This window comes from Amia ocellicauda, chromosome 12 (assembly GCF_036373705.1).
Source record: "Amia ocellicauda isolate fAmiCal2 chromosome 12, fAmiCal2.hap1, whole genome shotgun sequence".
In the NCBI taxonomy this organism is placed as follows: domain Eukaryota; kingdom Metazoa; phylum Chordata; class Actinopteri; order Amiiformes; family Amiidae; genus Amia; species Amia ocellicauda.
The window spans coordinates 18,520,342-18,542,922 of NC_089861.1; the positions used below are offsets into that span (position 1 = coordinate 18,520,342).

Below are 22,581 nucleotides of genomic sequence, written 5' to 3' on the forward strand. Positions count from 1 at the left end.
CACATGGATAAATGGTGGTCGCAATTGTAATTTAAATAGTTTGTGGGTTTTAGGAGGTGTCAGTATTTTGTCCTGTGTCCCCTGTTTCTTCATGTGTTGACCTTTGTCTGTCCCACCCAGACTGTTTCAGTGATGAGTCTTTAAGACAACACTTTATAGTTAATTAATTCAAAACAATCAATCTTTAGAATCAAATTCCAATGAAAACTACAATTTAAAGAGAGTACATATCCAAAATGAATATAATATATTTTAGATTTCAACTGGACATCTGCAAAAATATTAATATAAATAAATATACTCTTTCTGTTTCTGTCTTTCTGTCTGTGAATCAAAGACGGTGAAACTGATTGAGAGAGGGAGAGAGAAAGAAAGAGGGAGGAAGAGAGGGACATATACAAATAAATTCTAGTTCAGTGTGCTTTATTGGCATGACAAGAGTGAGCTGGTATTGCCAAAAGCTTTTACAAAAAAAAAAAAAGATAAACAAAATAGTCCAGTAAATAAACAATATCTGTGATACAGACAATACATATATCATTTGCACATAATACAGTATATGCACTGTGGGAATATAACTCCTTTTCTATTGGTGAATATAGGTGAGTATTGGTCTGGGGCTCCAGAGATCCTGCCCCAATCACAGGTTTTGTACACTGGGAACTACTGAAATGTTTTGCCACTCTGGACTGGCTATCGGTGGTATTGAAGTATCTCTGACCCACTTGAACTGTACAGCCATCATACCTATAGCAATCTGGGAAGAATGTAGGTGGAGGATCAGCAACAATGACCAAGTATATGGTTTGTTGAAGAATACCTTATACCATAGTCTATGCCAAAATATCAAAAGACAGGTGTCACATGTGCACACACACGTGCACACGCACACACGCACACAAACACTTAAACACACATCTAAAAGAAACATTTAATGATTTGCTTGGTATGCACAGATAACCTTTAATATGTTAAATAAATAATGCCCAAATTAATATAATTTCATATCATATAACATTAATGTCTTATCATATGTTTATACAGAGATTTTGTAATAAATGTTTATTGTCTCTATAAAATTGCACTTTTGTACTGTGTACTGCATCCTTGATCATAGACACTAATACATGGGACATGTATATAAAGGTGTATGTTTTTATACTAACTGTTATACTAATAATGATAATAACAAAATTGAACTTTGCAATACATAATGAGAATCTGCAATGCCCAGCTCTGTGGTGACAGAGATGAGAGACCCTATGCGTGAATCTCAGTGTTGCAATAGGAACAGTAGTTTGGTCTTCTTCTGCCCCACTTCACAGAATATCCAGTAATCTGTTAATATACATCTGTATACATTTGGTATACATCTAGAGTGTCTGAAAAAAAACAAAAAAACAATTTTCACCAAAACCATCACATAAAGAGCAATTAAACAATATCCAGCATTCATACTCAAAGACAAAATTAAAATCAGCACACAAGGTAGCACATCAAACTTAGATTGAACGAAAATGATCACAAAATACAGTGACAACAAACTACAATGATATGATGTGCAGTGGGGATCAGATTGACACAGTGTTGATGTAATGGGGCTCATTGTGAAGTAACCCCTCTGTGAGCTCTCAGGAACAGCAACTAACTTTATTGACTCTTGTTAGTGCAAGCATAACCTGTGAGGTCACCCACTGAGGGTGTGGCTATGGCTGTAATCCATCCTACCACTAAATCTCCCCTTCTGCTAAAAGAAACACATTTTGTCTAAACATATTTTAAACTCAAACACTTTTTTACATGTCTAACTATGGAGGTCAGGGTAGACTGCCTGAGCACTCCAGGCTAAATTAGAGGTTCATTCTGGCTCTTTATTCATTTGCATTTGTAACAACAGTGAACTACAGATTCAGTCTTATGGGAGGAACTGATAACCGTCCAGATTTTGAATAGGTTCCTCGCCTCTATACAGGAGGTTTGATTGTCACCTGTGGCTGCAGATTAGCAGGTGCATGTTGTTGTGTCATGGTTGTTGGCTCTCCATCAGGTAAGTAAGACCAATCCACATCCCTCTTCTCTTCTTCTCTGGATTAAGTGAGGCGCAAAATCTGTCGCCTGTTTCGTCCTATCTCACCTTGTAGGGTCCTCATCATATATGATCTTGGAGCATGTTGTCTTATCATTTTAGCTTGGTCAGAAATCCAGACAAGTTCTCCAGTGGTGAGTGGTGACAAGGATTGTGCTCAGTGCCTATGGTCATGTGCTTGTTTATTCTTCTCACGGCTGCAACATTCAAATTGCTCCAACTTCTCTCTGTTGGTAGTGGAGTGGAATAGTAAGCTAACAATGCTTGATAGGGATCATGTGTTTTCAAGAGCAGCTGTTTGATCATCTGGACTGCCCTATCCACCTCTCCATTTGCCTGTGGGTGTCATGGGTTACTGGTAAGGTATTGAAATCCATATGGTTTTGCAACTGCACTGAAAGTAAACAGCAGTATTAGGGTCCAATGTCTGACACAACGGTCTCTTGAATTCCATGTAATGCAAACTGTGCTTTGAGGTGTTCCACAATAGCTGCTGAGGATGTCGATCTCCACGTACCGAGAGTAGTAATCAACTGTAAGCAGGTATTTATATCCTTTCAGGTCAAAAAGATCTGTGGCAACTTTTTTGCCATGGATAATCAGAAGCCAGTGAGAGGTTCTACTGTGGTCCTTCTGAGTTTTCTGCATATGTCACAGCAGTCAACTAAAATACCTAACGGGGTGCTGAGGCCAGTTTGACCCTTTGCTTGCACTTTACAATGCCTTGATGCATGTGATGGAGTCGGTCAAGAATTGTTGGTTGAAGAGAAGGAGGTATCACCAGTGTGGTCCCATTGATAAGAAAGGCCATCTAGGACAGTCAGCATGTGTCTCTCAAGCCAAAAGGGTCTCAGTTCCTCTGTCCTTTTTATATTTTGTGGCCATTTGATCTCACAGAATGTAATGACATGGCAAATAGGGTCTTTAAGCAGCTTCTCTCAGATTTGATCCAGTCTGCTTTGTGAAGCAGGAAGATTAGTATTGATGTGAGCAAGATAAATGTTATTACCTTCCAAGAGCGTTGAGTCTGTATCGCTGACATCATTTTGACATGGCATCCTGGACAATGTATCTGGTGTCGTAAATTCCTTGACATATGTGTGATGTCATACGAATATTTCATGAGACACACCCAGAATCTCTGTAGCCTTGGTGGGAGGTCATCCAAACATTTGGTACGTGATCTGTCTCAAGCAGGCAATATGAGGTAGCAACTAAATCACTCACATGCCCAAACAAGCGCTAGGATCTCTTTCTATATTTGAGCATAGTGTTGTTCCATGAGCGTCAGTGCTCTTGAGGCATAAGCTACCAGTTTTCATTATATTAATAATGATATAATAAATTTTGTTTATAATGTGCTTAATATATCCATGCGCTATAAGTCAAACAAGAGTCACAGCAGTAAAAAGATACATTAGTTATTAATACAATATAGTGCAATACAGCAGTACAGTACATACAAACAAAACAAAGTAAAATCAAGCATGTTAGCCAATAAAGGGAAGCAAGCAATAAAAGGCTAAGAGGATTTAAAAACTAACAATTGTTAATTAAGAAATGTCTTTAAGAAGTGTAGCATTTCACAAAGCCACTGGAAGTGCATTGCACAGCCGTGGCACATTGCTACAGATGGCTCGGACTATGGGATCAAATTAGTGCCATTGAATTAAAAAAAAAAAAAAAAATATATATATATATATATATATATATATATATATATATACACTCACCTAAAGGATTATTAGGAAAACCTGTTCAATTTCTCATTAATGCAATTATCTAACCAACCAATCACATGGCAGTTGCTTCAATGCATTTAGGGGTGTGGTCCTGGTCAAGACAATCTCCTGAACTCCAAACTGAATGTCTGAATGGGAAAGAAAGGTGATTTAAGCAATTTTGAGCGTGGCATGGTTGTTGGTGCCAGACGGGCCGGTCTGAGTATTTCACAATCTGCTCAGTTACTGGGATTTTCACACACAACCATTTCTAGGGTTTACAAAGAATGGTGTGAAAAGGGAAAAACATCCAGTATGCGGCAGTCCTGTGGGCGAAAATGCCTTGTTGATGCTAGAGGTCAGAGGAGAATGGGCCGACTGATTCAAGCTGATAGAAGAGCAACTTTGACTGAAATAACCACTCGTTACAACCGAGGTATGCAGCAAAGCATTTGTGAAGCCACAACACGTACAACCTTGAGGCGGATGGGCTACAACAGCAGAAGACCCCACCGGGTACCACTCTTCTCCACTACAAATAGGAAAAAGAGGCTACAATTTGCACAAGCTCACCAAAATTGGACAGTTGAAGACTGGAAAAATGTTGCCTGGTCTGATGAGTCTCGATTTCTGTTGAGACATTCAGATGGCAGAGTCAGAATTTGGCGTAAACAGAATGAGAACATGGATCCATCATGCCTTGTTACCACTGTGCAGGCTGGTGGTGGTGGTGTAATGGTGTGGGGGATGTTTTCTTGGCACACTTTAGGCCCCTTAGTGCCAATTGGGCATCGTTTAAATGCCACGGCCTACCTGAGCATTGTTTCTGACCATGTCCATCCCTTTATGACCACCATCCTCTGATGGCTACTTCCAGCAGGATAAGGCACCATGTCACAAAGGTCGAATCATTTCAAATTGGTTTCTTGAACATGACAATGAGTTCACTGTACTAAACTGGCCCCCACAGTCACCAGATCTCAACCCAATAGAGCATCTTTGGGATGTGGTGGAACGGGAGCTTCGTGCCCTGGATGTGCATCCCACAAATCTCCATCAACTGCAAGATGCTATCCTATCAATATGGGCCAACATTTCTAAAGAATGCTTTCAGCACCTTGTTGAATCAATGCCACGTAGAATTAAGGCAGTTCTGAAGGCGAAAGGGGGTCAAACACAGTATTAGTATGGTGTTCCTAATAATCCTTTAGGTGAGTGTATATATACACCAATCAGCCATAACATTATGACCACCTGCCTAATATTGTGTTTTGCCACCAAAACAGTGGCACTCCACTAGACCTCTGAAGGTGTGCTGTAGTATCTGGCAGCCCTATACACAACAAACTGCAATGCACTGTGTGTTCTGACACCTTTCTATCATTTACTTTCTTTCATTAACTTTTTCATTATTTGTCATTTAGCAAACACTCTTATCCAGGGCAACGTACATTTGTACCCATTTATACAGCTGGGCATAAGTGAAGTACCTTGCCCAAGGGTACAACAGCATTGCCCCACCTGGGATTTGAACACACCACCTTCCAGTTATGAGTCCAGAGCCCATGAGTCCATCTGATCTCTTCCCTGTGTCTACAAGTCAAGCAACCACCTCCGCTTCTGAAAAATAATAATTTCCTTAGTGGGCGTGACGGACACTTACAGACACGTCTACATTACATTACATTATTTGTCATTTAGCATACGCTCTTATCCAGGGCGACTTACAGCTACAGTAGCTCATCTGTTGGATCGGACCACACAGGCCAGCCTTCGCTCCCCACGTGCATCAATGAGCCTTGGCCGCCCCCATGACCCTGTTGCCGGTTCACCGCTTTTCCTTCCTTGGACCACTTTTGATAGGTACTGACCACTGCAGACTGGGAAAACCCCACAAGAGCTGCAGTTTTGCTCTGACCCAGTCGTCTAGCCATCACAATTTGGCCCTTGTCAAAGTCACTCAGATCCTTACGCTTGCCCATTTTTCCTGCTTCTAACACGTCAACTTTGAGCACAAAATGTTCACCTAATATATCCCACCCACTGACAGGTGCCATGATAACGAGATTATCAGTGATATTCACTTTACCTGTCAGTGGTCATAATGTTATGGCTGATGGGTGTATATATATCGTAAATAAAAATTGAAATGTTTGAGTTTCGTTTTGAGTTTGCAATGGGACTAGTGGAGAAATAAGGAGCTTTTACATAATTCTTAAAAAGATGTTAAAAAAACACAACTAATAAAGACACAAAAGCAGAGTGCATGTTTCAACATTAAATTATTTCACTCGCTAGATTTCTAGCTACATCAGACAGTAGGTACCATTCATGCCCAGCTCCTCTGCAATAGCTTGTCACATATTGTCTGTCTATATTTACTTGCTCTGTTGTCTAGTTAATCATGGTTAGACACACAGATTATAAGCTTTTTTTAAAAAAGGGAAAAGGAATATGCACGTAAAATATGCATGTAAAAATTGGATGCATCATCGGATCCAGTGTGCATGTAAATGTACAGAAAATATTTCAGAAAAAAAAAACATTCTACCTCCATAGTCCTGTATTGGACTGCCGTTAAAGCTATTTGACGTAGAAAAGCCTTGTAAACACTGAATTTAATGTGTTTTCTTTATATTTCTTTGTGTTTAGCAAGTAAAACAGATTTGTGTATTGAGAACAATGTAAAAACACCTGTTGCTATATGCACTTTATAAAACCCTTTATTTTTTGCACATATGTTTTCTATTGGTTTTATAACTGCCTAAAGTTGTTTTAAAGAGAGCATTGTGCAAGATTAGGAAAATCTCAAACCTTTTGCATTTAATTCTGGAATGTATGTTTTTTTTTTAATCTGATTAATTGATTAATCAAAGTAGTAATTGACAGATTAATTGGTTTTCAAAATAATCATTTGTTGCAGCCCTACCAAACACACACTTCTTTTGATTTAGCCTGATTCCAGCACACTGCAGTTTTGTTAGGACAGCTTCTACTCATCTGTCATGCTCCTCTCTGGGACATTCAATAATAATTATATCATCCATATGGCAAACCTCCCAGGGTTTGACACATTCTCTTTTGAAAATATTCTGGTGCAGAGGAAATTCCAAAAGTCAATCTCTTGAAACAGTAGCGGCCAAATGGAGTGATAAATGTGGTCACCTTTTGAGGTTCGTTTCAGAGACAGATCTGCCAGAATCCAGAACTCACATCGAGTTTTGTGAAGAGTGCAGCTCCTCCTAGCATGCCTAGTGTGTGGTGAACAGAAGGCAAGATTAATTTATCCCGATGCACTGATTAATTTAATTTGGTGAGGTCTACACACATTCACACTGTGTGGTCAGATTTAGCAACAGTAACTATGCTAGCACACCAGTTTGTAGGTCCATCCACATTTGAGATGGCATTGCATCTAAGTATCTAGTCAAGCAAGCAAGTTTTGGTGTGAAGAGGTTCCACAAAACATAGATGTCCTCCTTCACTGTTTTTCAATCCAGTTATATACATAGCGAAGATTCCTTGCACATTTAGAGCATTTCGTCCAGGTCAGAAGATGCTGTTTCTTTGCAAGTGCAGTATACATAGATTCTGGGATAGCAGTGAAATCTGCTTCTGTGTCCATTTTAAATGACATCTTATCTTGATTCAGCATGACAGTCATGCATCAGCCCTTTATTTTAGCATCAAGTGCTCCTAGGAAAATGTTCTCTTCCTCAAATCACCTGGGCCAGATGTCATACTTCCAAAGTACTTAGGGAAATTAGGGAAATTATTTATAGGCCGAAATTATTTATAGGCCGCTAACCCAAATATTTCAAATGACACTTAGAACAGGGGATGTGCCAACTGACTGGAAGATGGCTGTCATGCCAATCCACAAGAAAGGGGACAAAACTGAGCCAGGAAATTACAGACCATGCACATACATTAACGTCATATATTTGGAAAAAATGATTTGACAGAAAATAGAGGAGCATCTTAATGAAAACCATATTCTTGGAGATAGTCAACACAGGTTTAGACGAGGCAGATCATGTCTTACTAATTTATTTGAATTTTTTGAACATGCAACTGCAGCTGTAGATCATGTAAAAGCATATGATATGATATAATTAGATTTTCAAAAAGCTTTTGATAAGGTTCCACACCAAAGACTGATTCCCAAATTGGAAGCTGTAGGCATTCAGGGTAATGTAAGTAGATGGATTATGAACTGGTTGATGAATACTGTATATAATACTAGAATAGGTGGCTCAGCAGATACAATCTCGGTAGCACATGCAATTTAAAGGGACTTAGATAATATTCAGTTGTGGGCCAGCACCTGGAAGAAGCAACAGTAAGCATAAGTGTTATGGAGGTCTGACACTTAATAAATAAAACACACAGTGATATAAGTATATTATTACATTATTGGTAAGTTATTACATTATCGACTTTTATTACATTAAGAATGGAACATTTATTACATTATTGGCAGTTAGTACATTAACGGTAGTTATTACATTATTGGCTGCTACACTCTCATATATAATGTTCCTTTTCCCTGTGAAGTACTCTGTTTGTTTGTATAATTTGTTTATAACTGTTTTGTACTCTTTACACTGAGCTTCAGTCAATCCAAACCCGTACAGTATCTCATCTGCTTTATGCCCGATACAGTAAATTAATGTGTAAACAAGTTTTGCTTTGTCCTTGTTGTTCATGTTCACCAGCCCTAGACCTCTCACCTGTCCTGACCAGTCCCTTGTGCTCTGCACCTGGGTTCACCATCCCTAGTGGGCACTATGAGTATCTGGTTATGCCCTTTGGTCTTGTAAATGCTCCCTCTATATTCCAGGCTTTTGTGAACGAGGTGCTGAGACCTTTTTAATCAGTTTTGTTATCGTTTACATCAACAACATCCTTATTTTCTCCCCAACTTTCTCAGAACATATTTCCCAAGTACGTCAGGAGTTGCACTGTCTCCTGGGCACTGAATGGGCTTTATGTGAAAGGCAAAAAATGTGAGTTACATCAACAGAGTATCAGTTTCCTTGGCTATATCATGGATGTTCACAGCATTCACATGAATGAGGAGTTTGTGAAAGCAGTCACTGAATGGCCCCACGGACAGTGAAGGAATTATAAAGATTCCTTGGATTCACCAATTTCTAGCCAGGGAAAAAAGAGTCTGGACTCACTCTATCTCTCAGGAATATCAACTAATTTTATTGACTCTTATAAGTGCAAGCATAACATGTGAGGTCACTCACTGGGGGTGTGGCTATGGCTGTAGTCCAACCGGGTCTTCTGGCGTAGTGTGTTAATAGGCGCATTTACACTGCTATTTATGATCCGGATCAAATGCATCGGCACATTTGATCACGATCAGTAGTGTTGCGTTTACACTGCCATTTGATCAGGATCAACTTTCAGCCGCCACAGGGGTCCAAACTTCATTATATGCATTTATTAAATTAGTCATTTATAACATATAACTATATCAAAAACTGTAGTTTTATCCCAACGCACTTGCATATTTTTTCTTTACCAAGGCATTTTAAATAAATATACTAATATGTTTTGAAAACATAACGTAAGTTATTTTTAGCAGCTGAAGCACTTAAAATTAAAATACAATTATATATTTTATGCTAACATAAAATAACAAGCCATTTAGTGTTCATTTTAACAATATTCTATTTATAATACGGGAAGTAGGGACGTGTTCTCCTATCTGCTCCACTGATGTGCAGGCTGTTTGTCTGCCCCCCATCTCTAAAACAAACACCACCGTAGTGCATGCTAGAACTTGAGCCGGTCAAGTGTTTACACTGCCAGGATCAAATGATACAGATGCATTTGATCCCAATCTGTACCATCTCCCTGAGAGAAACATTTGATCAGATAGCCGAGTGTTTACACTGCCATTTCTAAACAGGATCAAATGCTACCAATGCATTTGACCCAGATCGGAAATGGCAGTGTAAATGCGCCTTATGTCTCTACTGTGGCAGAGCAATCCATTGCATGTAGTACTGTGGAGTAGTGGTTAGGACTCTGGAGCACAGGGTTGTGGGTTCAATCACTGGTGGGGGCACTGCTGAGCAGTGTACTTTACCTGGATTGCTCCTGTAAATGCCCAGCTATATAAATGGGTACAAAAAAAAAATGATATATTGTAACAACTGTCACTGTGGATAAGGGTGTCTGCTAAGAAATGAGTAATAATGGTTCACATCCTATGATACTTTGATTCTTTTGTCTTGTGGCTAAATAATGCTGACCTTCTCCCTGGAATTAGGGCACTGTCTCACCTTGTTAGAACAGGCTACTCCTGGTGGGGTACTGCACTTGGTATGTCTGTCTCCTTCTCCATCTCCTTCTGAATCCTGCGCCACACAGCAGGCACTGTGGTACATAGAGAGAGAGAGAGAGAGAGACTGCTCAATGACACAGCAAAATAATTTAGAGACACTCACATACTGTGCTATAGAGACACACGAACACACTGCTCTATAGACACACACACATACACAGTGGCATTGTTTCATAACACACAAACCGTGCTGGGGCCTCCCGATGCCTGGTAGTGCTGCTACAAGTTGCAACAAAATTTATATTTTCTCTGATGAAGTAAAATAATTATATTTCATAGAGCACACACACGTTGGGCCTATGAAATCCATTTTATTATTTTGATTGTACAATGTAATCATGACTTTGAATATTTTGGGGAGGCGAAGTGAGAGCAAGAGCGCTTGTGTTTTAATATAGGTTCTTGTGTACTGTCGGGCACCATTTCTTTTTAATGTAGCTGAAACATTATGTTTAATTTCCTAAAAGAACCTCCAGGATTTAAAATGCCCTGTTTAAAACACCAGGTCAGCTTCCCACAATTTCATAGCACTGGAGGGCTGTGTTAAGCTTAATGATTGCCATTGTTTGCCATTTGGCAGAATGCAACCAGGCATTAAGAGGACATTTAGGGAAAATTTATGAGCCCCATAATGGCAACTTTCTTGGACAGATAGTGCTGTTGGCACAGTTTGATGCCAAAAAGAGTGAACATCTTAGAAGGATTGACAAAAAAGAAATCAAGGATCATTTCTTGAGTAACACCATCCATCTGCATTAGTTTAGCAGAAAACATGAGCTGCAATTGTGCAGAAAGTGAAAGAGTCAAAATATTTTTCAGTCATAATGGACTGCACCCCAGACATCAGCCACATGCAAGAGCTGACCCTGGGGCAATACATTGTGAGAGCACAGAGGAAACTCAATTCACACCAGAACAGCACTTTAAGCAATATTTTTTCCTTCCCCTGGTTGATATAACCCTGAATTGTGTCGGTGAAAGGTTCACAAAGTTAGAACAATTTTTTTCTTTGTTTGGATTTTTATATTCAGTAGTGTAGCGTTAGGGGGGGCGGGGGGGGGTGTATTTTGATAGAGCATTCTAGCCCTTAGCTGGAGCTCTGATCTAAAGAGGACTTCTCCCCTAAAGTTACCAGAATTCCTGAGCTCATCGGCCCATGAACTGCTCTATGTCAAAATGACAGTTTAGGGAGTTGGCTCACCTAGAGTGGGCCAAATGGCTTGTCATCCCTGCTGTGAAAATGTCTGGGGAATATGGCATGGAGGTAATAAAACCCTTTGAAGTGGGCGAGAGCCGAAATCCCGAAACAGAAGTACAAACCCAGGCAACCGGCATTTCCAAAAGATGGCATGGATTGACATCAGGCATGAATCGAGCCTCCTCCAATAGGAGACTGGGGGCTGGCACCAAAATCCAATCTCGCAAACTCAAGAACCAATCACCTATGATCTATCAGGCATAAAAAGTAGCGCACAGTACTTTCTCTCTCTCTCTCACCTGAATCGGTAACTCACTGCCACAGCTCAACCTGTAGCTCTGTTGTCAGAACCGGAACCGGAACAATACTAATGAGAGATTCGCCTTCGTCTTACTAACCGGTATTGTAGTCAATGCGTTTGTAATTTTGTGTAACGATTTGTGTGTTATCATATGCGATTCCATGTTCTTTGATTTGGTCACGGAAGTGATTTGTCTTTGATTTGTTGATCTTGAGTGAATTTTAATTCGTTTTTCCCTTTTTGTATAACTAGTGTAGTGCTACATTTAATCTTTGTTTTTAATACATTTGAGAATTTATATCTTTGGAATTGGTGTCTGCGTCCAATTATTATGGAAATGGAGTTCTACAAGATTCCAGGATTCTTGATAAGGTGATACTTAAATTCACTTCTTTAACTGAAATGTATAAGTGTACCTTACGCTACATAATATAACATGAAGATATCCGTTCAAGAAGACACACTGGAGGAGTCATGCAGAAACCTGGAGCACACACTAGAAGATATTATTTTGATTTCCCCTTTGCTCCCTTTCCCATAGCCCTTGACTGTGACCTAACATCTTGACCACACTTAGCTTTTACTATCCAGGATGTAAGACCTCATTTATTGTATTCACTTGTGTAAATTGGAATTTGTAAAATGTATTATGCTTTGAATTGCTTTGTATTATGTAAATCTGAATTTGTAATGTTTGATGCCTTGTACTGAACTGTATTTTTGCACATTCTATTGCACTTATGTTTAATAAGTTGCCCTGGATAAGGGCGTCTGCCAATAAATACATACATACATACATACATAAATAAATAAATAAATAAATAATATTGACAGACAGGACTTGGTTCTTGAAGGGGGGCAGCAGTCATTGTTTTCCATATCACATTGCTTCTCTGACAGAAATGCTGCATTTCATCTACAAGGATAATCTGTTGGAGCTGTATGGCAATTTGAGCATTGCCCTGTGTTTACTATAGACTTTGCCAGTCACTGTCACCTCAGGTGAGAGGAGTTTCTGTTTCTCCTCCTTCAAGCTGATTAAAATGTACTTACAGTAAACCTTGTCCCAGGAAAGACTGAAAGGTTTATCAAATTATCTCTATTGAGCAGAGAGCAGAGATCCTTGAATATGGAGAACATAATCAAATATTTTGCTGAAGCCAAAGCCAGGATGGATTGATTCTGATTACAGCAAGAGCTACTAGAAGGTAAGAAAATGTCTTTCATGCTCCTAATTTAACTTACAAGAGAACACTTTAGCTCCAATGCACTGACAATACTGCAGCCCAACCATAGGAATGTGGCAGACACTGTTGAGTGTGGTGAACCTAAAATTGTCATGACAGGTAGATGTGAGCTTTTATTGGGGACAAAACATTTACAAACCCGCCCCACCACACACACACACACGCACACACACATAGTGCTCTATAGAGCCTCACACACACAGCGCTATGGAAAACTCACACAGAGCAGGATCCACAGGGGCAGCAGGAGCAGGGCAATGCCACAGGGGATGATGATGGCCAGGGCCCAGGCAGGGAAGCCCCCTCTGCTGCCAGGGATGGCTGTGGTGTCAGGCAGCAGGACTGGAAGAGGGGCTTCAACAAAAGCAGAAGTGGTGGCAGGAGGCAGATTACCTATGTGTGAGAGAATGTAGAAACAGTTGAGTCGAACTGAGTTCATAAAGTTACAATAAAGGACACATAAAATGGGGCAGATTGAGTTGTTTTAAAAATATACAGTTGTTAGATTCCAATTATATTATTCTCATTTACAGACAGAAGAACATTACCAATCTGGAGAAAATGAACAAAATATGCAATATAAACAAAACAATGGAGCATTGGTCTTTCTTCTGGGATAGATGGGACCTGTACAAACCGGACGGCCTACATCTAAACAGAAGGGGGCTAATGCATTGGGAGAACGTATGTGCAGAGTAATTGAGAATCTTTTAAACTAGGGACCAGGGGGGCAGGGAGCTCTGACAATGGGACATGATCCGTAAGGAAAGAAAACAAAAGGAAACTGCTAGTAGGAAAGTCCTGAAATGTTTGTACATCAATGCCAGGAGTATAAGGAACAGGATGTTAGACCTAGAAGCCAACAGTGCTGGCGTGTGACTATGATGTTGTAGGAGTGACAGAAACATGGCTTACAGAAAATGATGGGGATGAATACAACTTGAAAGGATACACACAGTTCAGGAGGGACAGGCAAAATTGAAGAGGTGGTGGGGTAGCATTATATGTCAAAAGAGACACTGAGGCTGAAGAACTCAAATTAGATCCTAGTAATGAAACAGAATCTTTGCGGGTCAAACTTTTGAACAAAAGATCTGGAGGATTAGTGGTAGGAGTGTGTTACAGACCACCCAATTCAGATATTCAGAAAGATGTTGCATTGTACAGTGTAATCAGGACTGCATGTAGCAAGGATGTGGCTGTTATCATGGGGGATTTCAATTTCCCAAACATAGACTGGGAAAGCCCAGTTGGGACTACAGAAGCAGAAATAGAAATGGTTGAGATAGTAAATGATTGCTTTCTAACTCAATTTGTCTGGGAACCAACCATGGAGACAGTGCATGCATTGACTTGGTATTTGCAAATGACCAAGATAGAGTCAGAGGGACAGTAGTTAGAAAACCAATGGCAAATTGTGATCACAATATGATTAGCTTTGAGGCAGTCTTTCAAAAAACAAGGACCAAGTCTAAAACAATTTTAGAAAAGCAAACCTTGAAGGTAAGAGGTGGCACTTAGAAGAGGTAGACTGTAGCACCCTGGATACAGAATCAGTTGAAAATGGATGGTTACATTTTAAGAATATACTACTTGAGGCTCAGGAGAAATCTGTACCAAAACTTAGCAAGTTGAGGACCAAAAAACATTGGACAAAATGGTTTAATAGAAGTATGCAAAAAATATAAAGAGAAAGAAAATGTATAGTGCATACAAAAGGGATAGAGATTAAACAAAATACAAACAATATATTGAACTGAAAAGAGATGTTAAGAAAGCGATCCGGAAAGCAAAGAGGGAAATAGAAAGAAACATAGCTCTTGGAGCTAAAACTAATGCAAAGAGCTTTTTTCAATACTACAACAGCAAGAGGCCAATAAAGGAGGAAGTGAAACAGATAAAGGGCAAAAATGGAAGTATCTTGGAAAACGAACAAGATGTGGCAAATGTAAAGTGAGTATTTCACAGAGGTTTTTACAGAAGAAAAACAGATAGCATGCCAGAGGTTAACAACCAGTCCAGTGGTGGTTCTAGAGTATGTGGGGGCCCCAAGCAAAATAATTCCTGACGGTGTATTTTCTCCCAGTGAGAGCGGGGGGAGGGCGGAGTTTTCCCATTTGGGCCCCCACCCAGCCCAGGGCCCCAGGCAATTGCCTGGGATGCCTACCCCCTTACGACGCCCCTGACCACATCAATCCAGAGGAGCTTTTCCAGATCAGCAGAGACACACGGACCCACAGACACAAATGGAAATTGGGCTTCAAGGCATTCAAGACAGAGAACAGGAGACACTTCTTCACACAGAGAGGTGTCACAATCTGGAACAAACTCCCCAGCGATGTGGTTGAAACTGAAAATTTGGGAACATTTAAAAATAGACTGGATCACTTAGTTATTAATGGACACCAAACGAGCACAATGGGTCAAATGGCCTCCTCTCGTTTGAAAACTTTCTTATGTTCTTATGTTCTAAACTAAATAATTCCTGACGTCATCCGATTTTTTTGGATGGGATATGAACATGTTCCGCATTACACCAACAGTTTGCTGAAAACAGTAGTAGATGGCAGCACTAAGAACAAGCACAGCAAGAATTGGAAATCCAACATACATATAAAACAATATGAGCAGTAATTTAGGAAACAAGTGAAGAGGGAAAAATTAACTTCCCTAAAATAAAACTGGAATCTGCATTCAACATGGCCCTCACTTGCAGATGGGTTGAGGACCAGGTTTGCATAAAGACAATAGCTGGTACAGCTCTTGTCCAGAAACAGGTTTTACCCGTCAAGATTGCAGACACTCAGGAGTTGGGTGTAACAGTTGTTTGCTTGCCTGCATATATAACAAAGGAACCCTGAAACAAAAGGTATGCAACATCCTGCTATGGTAGGAATGGGATATCTGCCTCAGAAAGTGGTCAATCAAATGTACAGTAAATGTACATTATAAGTACGGCTTTCCAATCCTCTACAAGTTTTAACTGCCACTGGCAATGGGTAAATATCCATATTCACTGTGGTATAGAGATAAATTATAAGTTGTACAAAATAAATGAAATTCAAATTGATGCACAGAAAACCATGAACTATAAAATTGCATGAACTAAATGTAATGCTTATTAAATGATAATTCTTACTGTTTATGTTAGTAATTACTAAAAGCCCTATTTGTTGATGTATTGATTGTTAATTGAATTATACTTCAATTTGGAGGCTATAGCGACATCTAGGGCATAGCAGTTGAATTACAACTGAATTTTCTGAATTAAAACATCCTAAACACTCTACCCCACATATTTCAATTGCAATTTGTAGAAAACAATATTAAAAAGAAAAACTGAAATACCTTGGCTGGTATTATTATTATATCTAAGCAGACACCCTTAGCCAGGGCGACTTACAAATGCCTTCAGCATCACACACCAAGTTAAGTGGCCTCCACCTGTGTTAAATGGTAATGATTCTCATGATTCTGGGATAAATTCAGCAGTTCCTGTAGATTCCTTCTACTGAGTAGTGCATTTCAATGCAACCACGAGCACCAAGGAACTTCAAAAGAACGAAAGGGACAGCTCAGAGGATGGGTATAACAGTATAAAAGGCCTTATATATCCCTTGGAGCACAGCCAAAATTATAATTAAGATGACAACCTTGCCTAGATCAGGCTGTCCATCCAAACTGGATGACCAAGCTAGAAGAACACTGATCAGGGAGGCTAACAGAAACTTTATAAGAGCTACAGGTTTTTATACCCAAAACCGGTTAAAGTAAATCTTTATACACCATTCCAACACATAAAGACTAAAGCTGTCAGCATTAATGCCATTCATTTAAGTACAAATACATAATACAAATACATATATCCACCCTGAAAAAAAGAAACAAATTAGAAGGAGAGTCTCTTGACAGTGTCCCACACTGGTTTTGGCTTGTTTCCACAATTTTAATTATGTTTTTTTCTCATGGCAAAGCAGGCAGCCACATGACTTCTCTCAGTTTTGATTAGTAAATAATTGTATTGCGTTATTTTGCTTCTACAAAATCAAAACTCATTTGATAATGTTGCAAGAAACAAAGATGCTCAAAAATGTAGAATCCACGTCAATTCTACAACAGAAAGATGTGGTTTCTACATTTGTTTAGCAACATGTAGACTGGTGTCACCCCAGCTTTTTAGAATACGAGTTCTTGTAATTTTATTTGTAATTGAAGGCAAAGGATGGTCACACCAAATATTGATTATTGTGTAAATCGCTCTGGATTAGGGCGACTGCCAAGAAACAAACAAACACACAAACAAACAAACAAATAATAATAATAATAATGTAGATTTTTCTGTTCACTCACTTTGCATTTTGTTAATTGATAAATATAATCTATTAACAATAGCATGTCTATTTTTAAAAGCATTCTTACTTTACAGCATTTTTTCACACCTGCGTAAAACGTTTGCACAGTACTGTAATGTATATGTTTTATGTCATTTTAACGTGATTATATATTAATTCGTGAAAATGTAAGATTAATTGTGATTAAAAAAAATAATCATTTGACAGCCCTAATAAAGAGGGCATGCTTTTGTAATGTTTTATTAGCGTGCACTCACCACTGAAGGTCAAGATGGCGGCCAGGAATGGACTGCCGGTGGTAATAACTCCGTCCTGGTACACATACTCCACTTGGGCTTGTAACTCGTTGCTCGCATTGCTGTGGGGGCGGGGGAGGAGAGAGTTAATAATACAGCATAGACACACTGATTGACTAGATACTGCCGTGCATTGCCACTGCACCGACAGAGAATAACAGAGACCGAAAGATCGGTAGCATTTTGATGTATCCATGAATGTACAAATTCGTTAGTGTATGTGGACTCACTTGAAAGCAGTGAACTCAGTGCTTGGGAGCTTGAATGCCAGGGCTGTGGAGTCTGCAAGAATCTGGCGCAGCTGTAAAAAAATGTAGAGAAAATAATAATGTTAAGACCAGAGACAGGCAGGCAGACAAGAAGGTAGAAAGCACGGGCGTCGCTAGACGTGCCCCAGTATAAATCTCAAGTTTGAGTTTTAACAATTTACTTTATTTGTCAGTGCATTCATTTAGATTGATAATCCCGAAAAAATTAATGGATCTTAATGCAATGCAGTAACCCAATCAACGCTTGTAAAAGCAGCGCAGTTGTATTAATACGGATGTCTATAGAGCCCGGGTTCAGTCAGTGAGTTGATTGCGCGCAGGTTCCCGGTTCGGGCGGCGCGGTACCGTCAGGATTGGGGCAGGAGGGCACTTTGTATTCGTCAAAAATACAGCTATTCGTTTTGTTTTCCTGATTTCTATAAATAAACAGCTAAACTGCGGATCGTTTGACGTGTGGACATATTTCAACCTCATCTCCAAAATATAAAAGTGCGCACACGAGCGGGGAGAGGGGCTCGCGGTGCCATAGCTCGTGTTCACCTAGAAACGCCTACGTCAGCGGAGCGAACAGCTCATCCCGGCGCAGACGCGCAGTTCTAGCGGCGACACGGCGAGAGCTGCTCCTCACCCGTTTCAATCAGAGACCCGCCGACACAGATCCGGGACTGACCAGCACCAGAAACCGCGTCTAGTTTGCTGCATAGTGTCGGTCGATGTGAGATTGTTCGCTGTTGATATGTGGTTGTGAAGCAAATATATGTTTGAGTCCAAATCTGCCTGATTTCATGGAGATTGTGAGCTGTTTTTCGACTTCGAACTGACTCCGAATCGCGCATTTCAGGTCTCCAGTTGTCAAAATCTTCCGGGGGAAGACCCCCCGACCCCCCCACCATCAATTACTCAATCCACCGTGCCCTCATTTTTCAACATTAGTTTTCTGTTAGTGGGACAAAGGGTAAAATGCTAAAGACTTCAATCTAATAAGACACTAAATGCTTGAAAGTGTCTGTTATGTTTATATGCCTACAATAATCTTTAACAAATTAAAAGTGGTCTGAACCCGTTTTAATACTAATATTTACATTAATTTCAACGTTTTTATTTTTGTACCTTGTCAAATGAATGTACTAAATGTAAGCAATGGGCTATATTACTAATTCACAGAATTGTGTGTGTGTGTTGGAAAGGGTCATTTGAAGGTGTGACCCCCATGTCTGGACCTTAACTATACCTTGACCAAGTAATTTGGACCCTGACACAAAATAATTGACTACCCCTGGTATAGTGCATTGTGTTGCACACTTTTTGCAATGCAGCAGGCTTTCAAGAAAAAAAAGCGATATGAGTAATGGGGGGCCTGTGCCCCAATAGAGCTTTATGTCTAGCGACTCCCCTGGTAGAAAGACAGACAGATTGTCATGTTTACTGGTTTATTTATTTACTTATTTTATTTATTTATTTAAGGACATGGCGGGACACTCAGGTTGGACCCTGCTGCTATCGGGAGTCTCACCAGGCCAGTGGTCATCGTCTCAATCTCGTCTCGCGTCTTGTTACTGGGGTGCTGTGTGTTCGCAACTGGCAGGTTCGTCACCTGGAAGATCATTCCTATGGAGAACGCTGTGTCATTGATCTCTGTCAGTGTGGAGAGAAAGCAGGAAAAACAAGGAAGACAGGCAATTGGGTCAGTTCACGCATACATTTTTTTCGGATATAATTCACTACATGGCCAAAAAAGGAAATAAATCAATCAATCTCTCTTTGTCTCTGTATTACAGTGCTGTCTCTGTAAATAGTGTATCTTATTATTCATCTCTTTGTCTCCTTCCTATGGCATTCTATCACTTTCTCTGGGGTACACTCACTGCTGTATGTGATATTTTGGAAGATGGCTTGAGAGGCTCTTGTCAATTTCAGTCTCTTCAGGAGCAGGTCCTCCACCAGCTTCTGTACATCCTGTTCACTGGGTATCTGCTTCCTGGTGTTAAATACTAGACGAATCAAAATAAGAGCCGTACTGATTCTGTAGAAGGACAGAGAGAGAGGGTTAATGCAGTTTACTACAGACACACCAACTGGACACTACAATACACAAACACTCCACTGAGAGAAAAAGAGGGTTAATACAGAACAGTACAGACACACCGAATGATTGGGCACTACAGTACATTAACACTGCACTGAGAGAGAGAGGGTTAATACAGTACAGACACTGACTGGACACTACAGTACATTAACACTGCACTGAGAGAGAGAGAGGGTTAATACAGTACAGACACACTGACTGACTGGACACTACAGTACATTAACACTGCACTGAGAGAGAGAGGGTTAATACAGTACAGACACACTGACTGGACACTACAGTACATTAACACTGCACTGAGAGAGAGGGTTAATACAGTACAGACACACTGACTGACTAGACACTACAGTACATTAACACTGCACTGAGAGAGAGGGTTAATACAGTACAGACACACTGACTAACTGGACACTACAGTACATTAACACTGCACTGAGAGAGTCCAAAACCTTCCTTCTCTTGGCTATTCAATACAGGGATTGGATTTACCTTATGGGAGCTGCAGTGGTGGTTGCTGTATGTTTGCTGTATGCTTGACCTATGTTTCCGGACAGAGAACACTGAAGTCAGAGATTGATGTGGTTTTCTATCAGCCCATCTGTGCCATTTCTCGTCAAGAGATCATTGTCAAGCACTACGGAGTTGTATTGCGCAGTAACATTCAGCAGGAAGTTGAAAAAACTCATTTTTGATCTATCCTGTCTGGAAATGAGCCCGTCCCTACAGAACCCAGTGCTATAGTACAGTGATAACACTGTGACTGACCGTTAATGCTCAGAGTGGCTGTGATGTCCTGGAGTGGTCGTGTGATGTTCAGGATCTTAGCCAGTAGAGTACTGGGTGTATCAATGTCGTCTTCCTTGAATGTGTACGCCACATTTGCCTGAACCTGATTGCTCACATTGCTAAGGTACAACAGAGAGAGAGAGAGAGAGAGGGAGAGAGAGAGAGACAGAGGCAGAGAGAGTATATTCATATGTATAGGTTTCAACCACTCTCGTCTGTAAACCTATCCTATTTGATGTGCATTGCGTCTGAGACAGGAAACGAGTTGGAATGATATACCTGAATTGGACAGGAGGAAACTTGGTTGGCATTTTACCCAGATGCTTGGAGAGGATATCTTGGAACTGGAATGATATTAAGACACATTGATGCCAGATTAATATTGCTTCTTTAATCATTCCATGATCTCTGTTAACCTTCGGCCCTGTCATTCGAAATGTGTTCCTTATTTCAACGGTGCATATGAGACACCTATTAGTGCTAATTCCCAAGCAGGATTCGATGTGCCACTGCCTTCCTTTGATCTCTACATTGTCTTAGCTTCTCAGTAAGACTAGTTTAAGTCAGCTCCTCAGTTGAAGTCTCACCAGGGCGTTGATGGGGTCCTGGATGTCACCGAACGTCTGGTTGGTCAAATTAGAGCCTTCTGGAACAGTCAGGTTGTCGACGCGGAAGTCCACGGTGATGGCAAAGGCGTTCCCAGTTGTTTCTGGAAAAGGGAGGGGGGATAGAGACAATAACATCAGACTCTGAATGAAAGCCTTCTGGGACCTCCTGGTGCATTAATGACTGAGTCAGTGTGTGCGAGGTGTCTCTGTTCAGTCAGTGTGAACCTATGGAAGACACGCCTTCTGCAGAAGCAGTGAGGATCCCTGACTCACTCTGGTAGGTGATCTTGGTGGCGTTCACTGGGTAGATGACCAGGGCCGTGTAAGGTGCCAGTAGGTCAGTGAAGACTTTGAGTATGGCCGTCTCATTGGGAGCTGGGTTTGAGATGTTGAACTCCAGTCTCAGGACTGCAACGACTGGCCTGACATTGAAGACAGAGAGACAGAGAAACATCAACACACTGGAGTCCAGAACCTTCTTTCGCTGGACTATGAAATTCAGGGTTTTGATTTACCTTATGGGAGCTGAAGTTATGGCGACTGTAGTGGGAGCTGCAGTTGTAACTGCTTGACCTATGTTTCCAGACAGAGAACACTGAAGTCAGAGATTGATGTGGTTTTCTATCAGCCCATCTGTGCCATTTCTCGTCAAGAGATCATTGTCAAGCACTACGGAGTTGTATTGCGGAGTAACATTCAGCAGGAAGTTGAAACAACTCATTTTTGATCTATCCTGTCTGGAAATGAGCCCGTCCCTACAGAACCCAGTGCTATAGTACAGTGATAACACTGTGACTGACCGTTAATGCTCAGAGTGGCTGTGATGTCCTGGAGTGGTCGTGTGATGTTCAGGATCTTAGCCAGTAGAGTACTGGGTGTATCAATGTCGTCTTCCTTGAATGTGTACGCCACATTTGCCTGAACCTGATTGCTCACATTGCTAAGGTACAACAGAGAGAGAGAGAGAGAGAGGGAGAGAGAGAGAGACAGAGGCAGAGAGAGATAGAGAGAGAGACAGAGGCAGAGAGAGTATATTCATATGTATAGGTTTCAACCACTCTCGTCTGTAAACCTTTCCTATTTGATGTGCATTGCGTCTGAGACAGGAAACAAGTTTGGAATGATATACCTGAATTGGGCAGGAGGAAACTTGGTTGGCATTTTACTCAGATGCTTGGAGAGGATATCTTGGAACTGGAATGACATTAAGACACATTGATGCCAGATTAATATTGCTTCTTTAATCATTCCATGATCTCTGTTAACC

At 40.5% G+C, this 22,581-nt stretch overlaps 1 long non-coding RNA gene across 1 annotated transcript; it reads right to left on the minus strand.

Annotated features, from left to right (window-relative positions):
- Positions 1 to 406: 406 nt before the first annotated feature.
- On the minus strand, positions 407 to 18,031 carry LOC136764494 (uncharacterized). The gene is made up of 5 exons (XR_010821204.1): positions 17,796 to 18,031; positions 17,527 to 17,627; positions 13,138 to 13,310; positions 10,110 to 10,203; positions 407 to 1,382 (listed from the first exon to the last, which is right to left on the minus strand). It is a non-coding gene; the product is annotated as an uncharacterized LOC136764494 (long non-coding RNA).
- Positions 18,032 to 22,581: the final 4,550 nt, after the last annotated feature.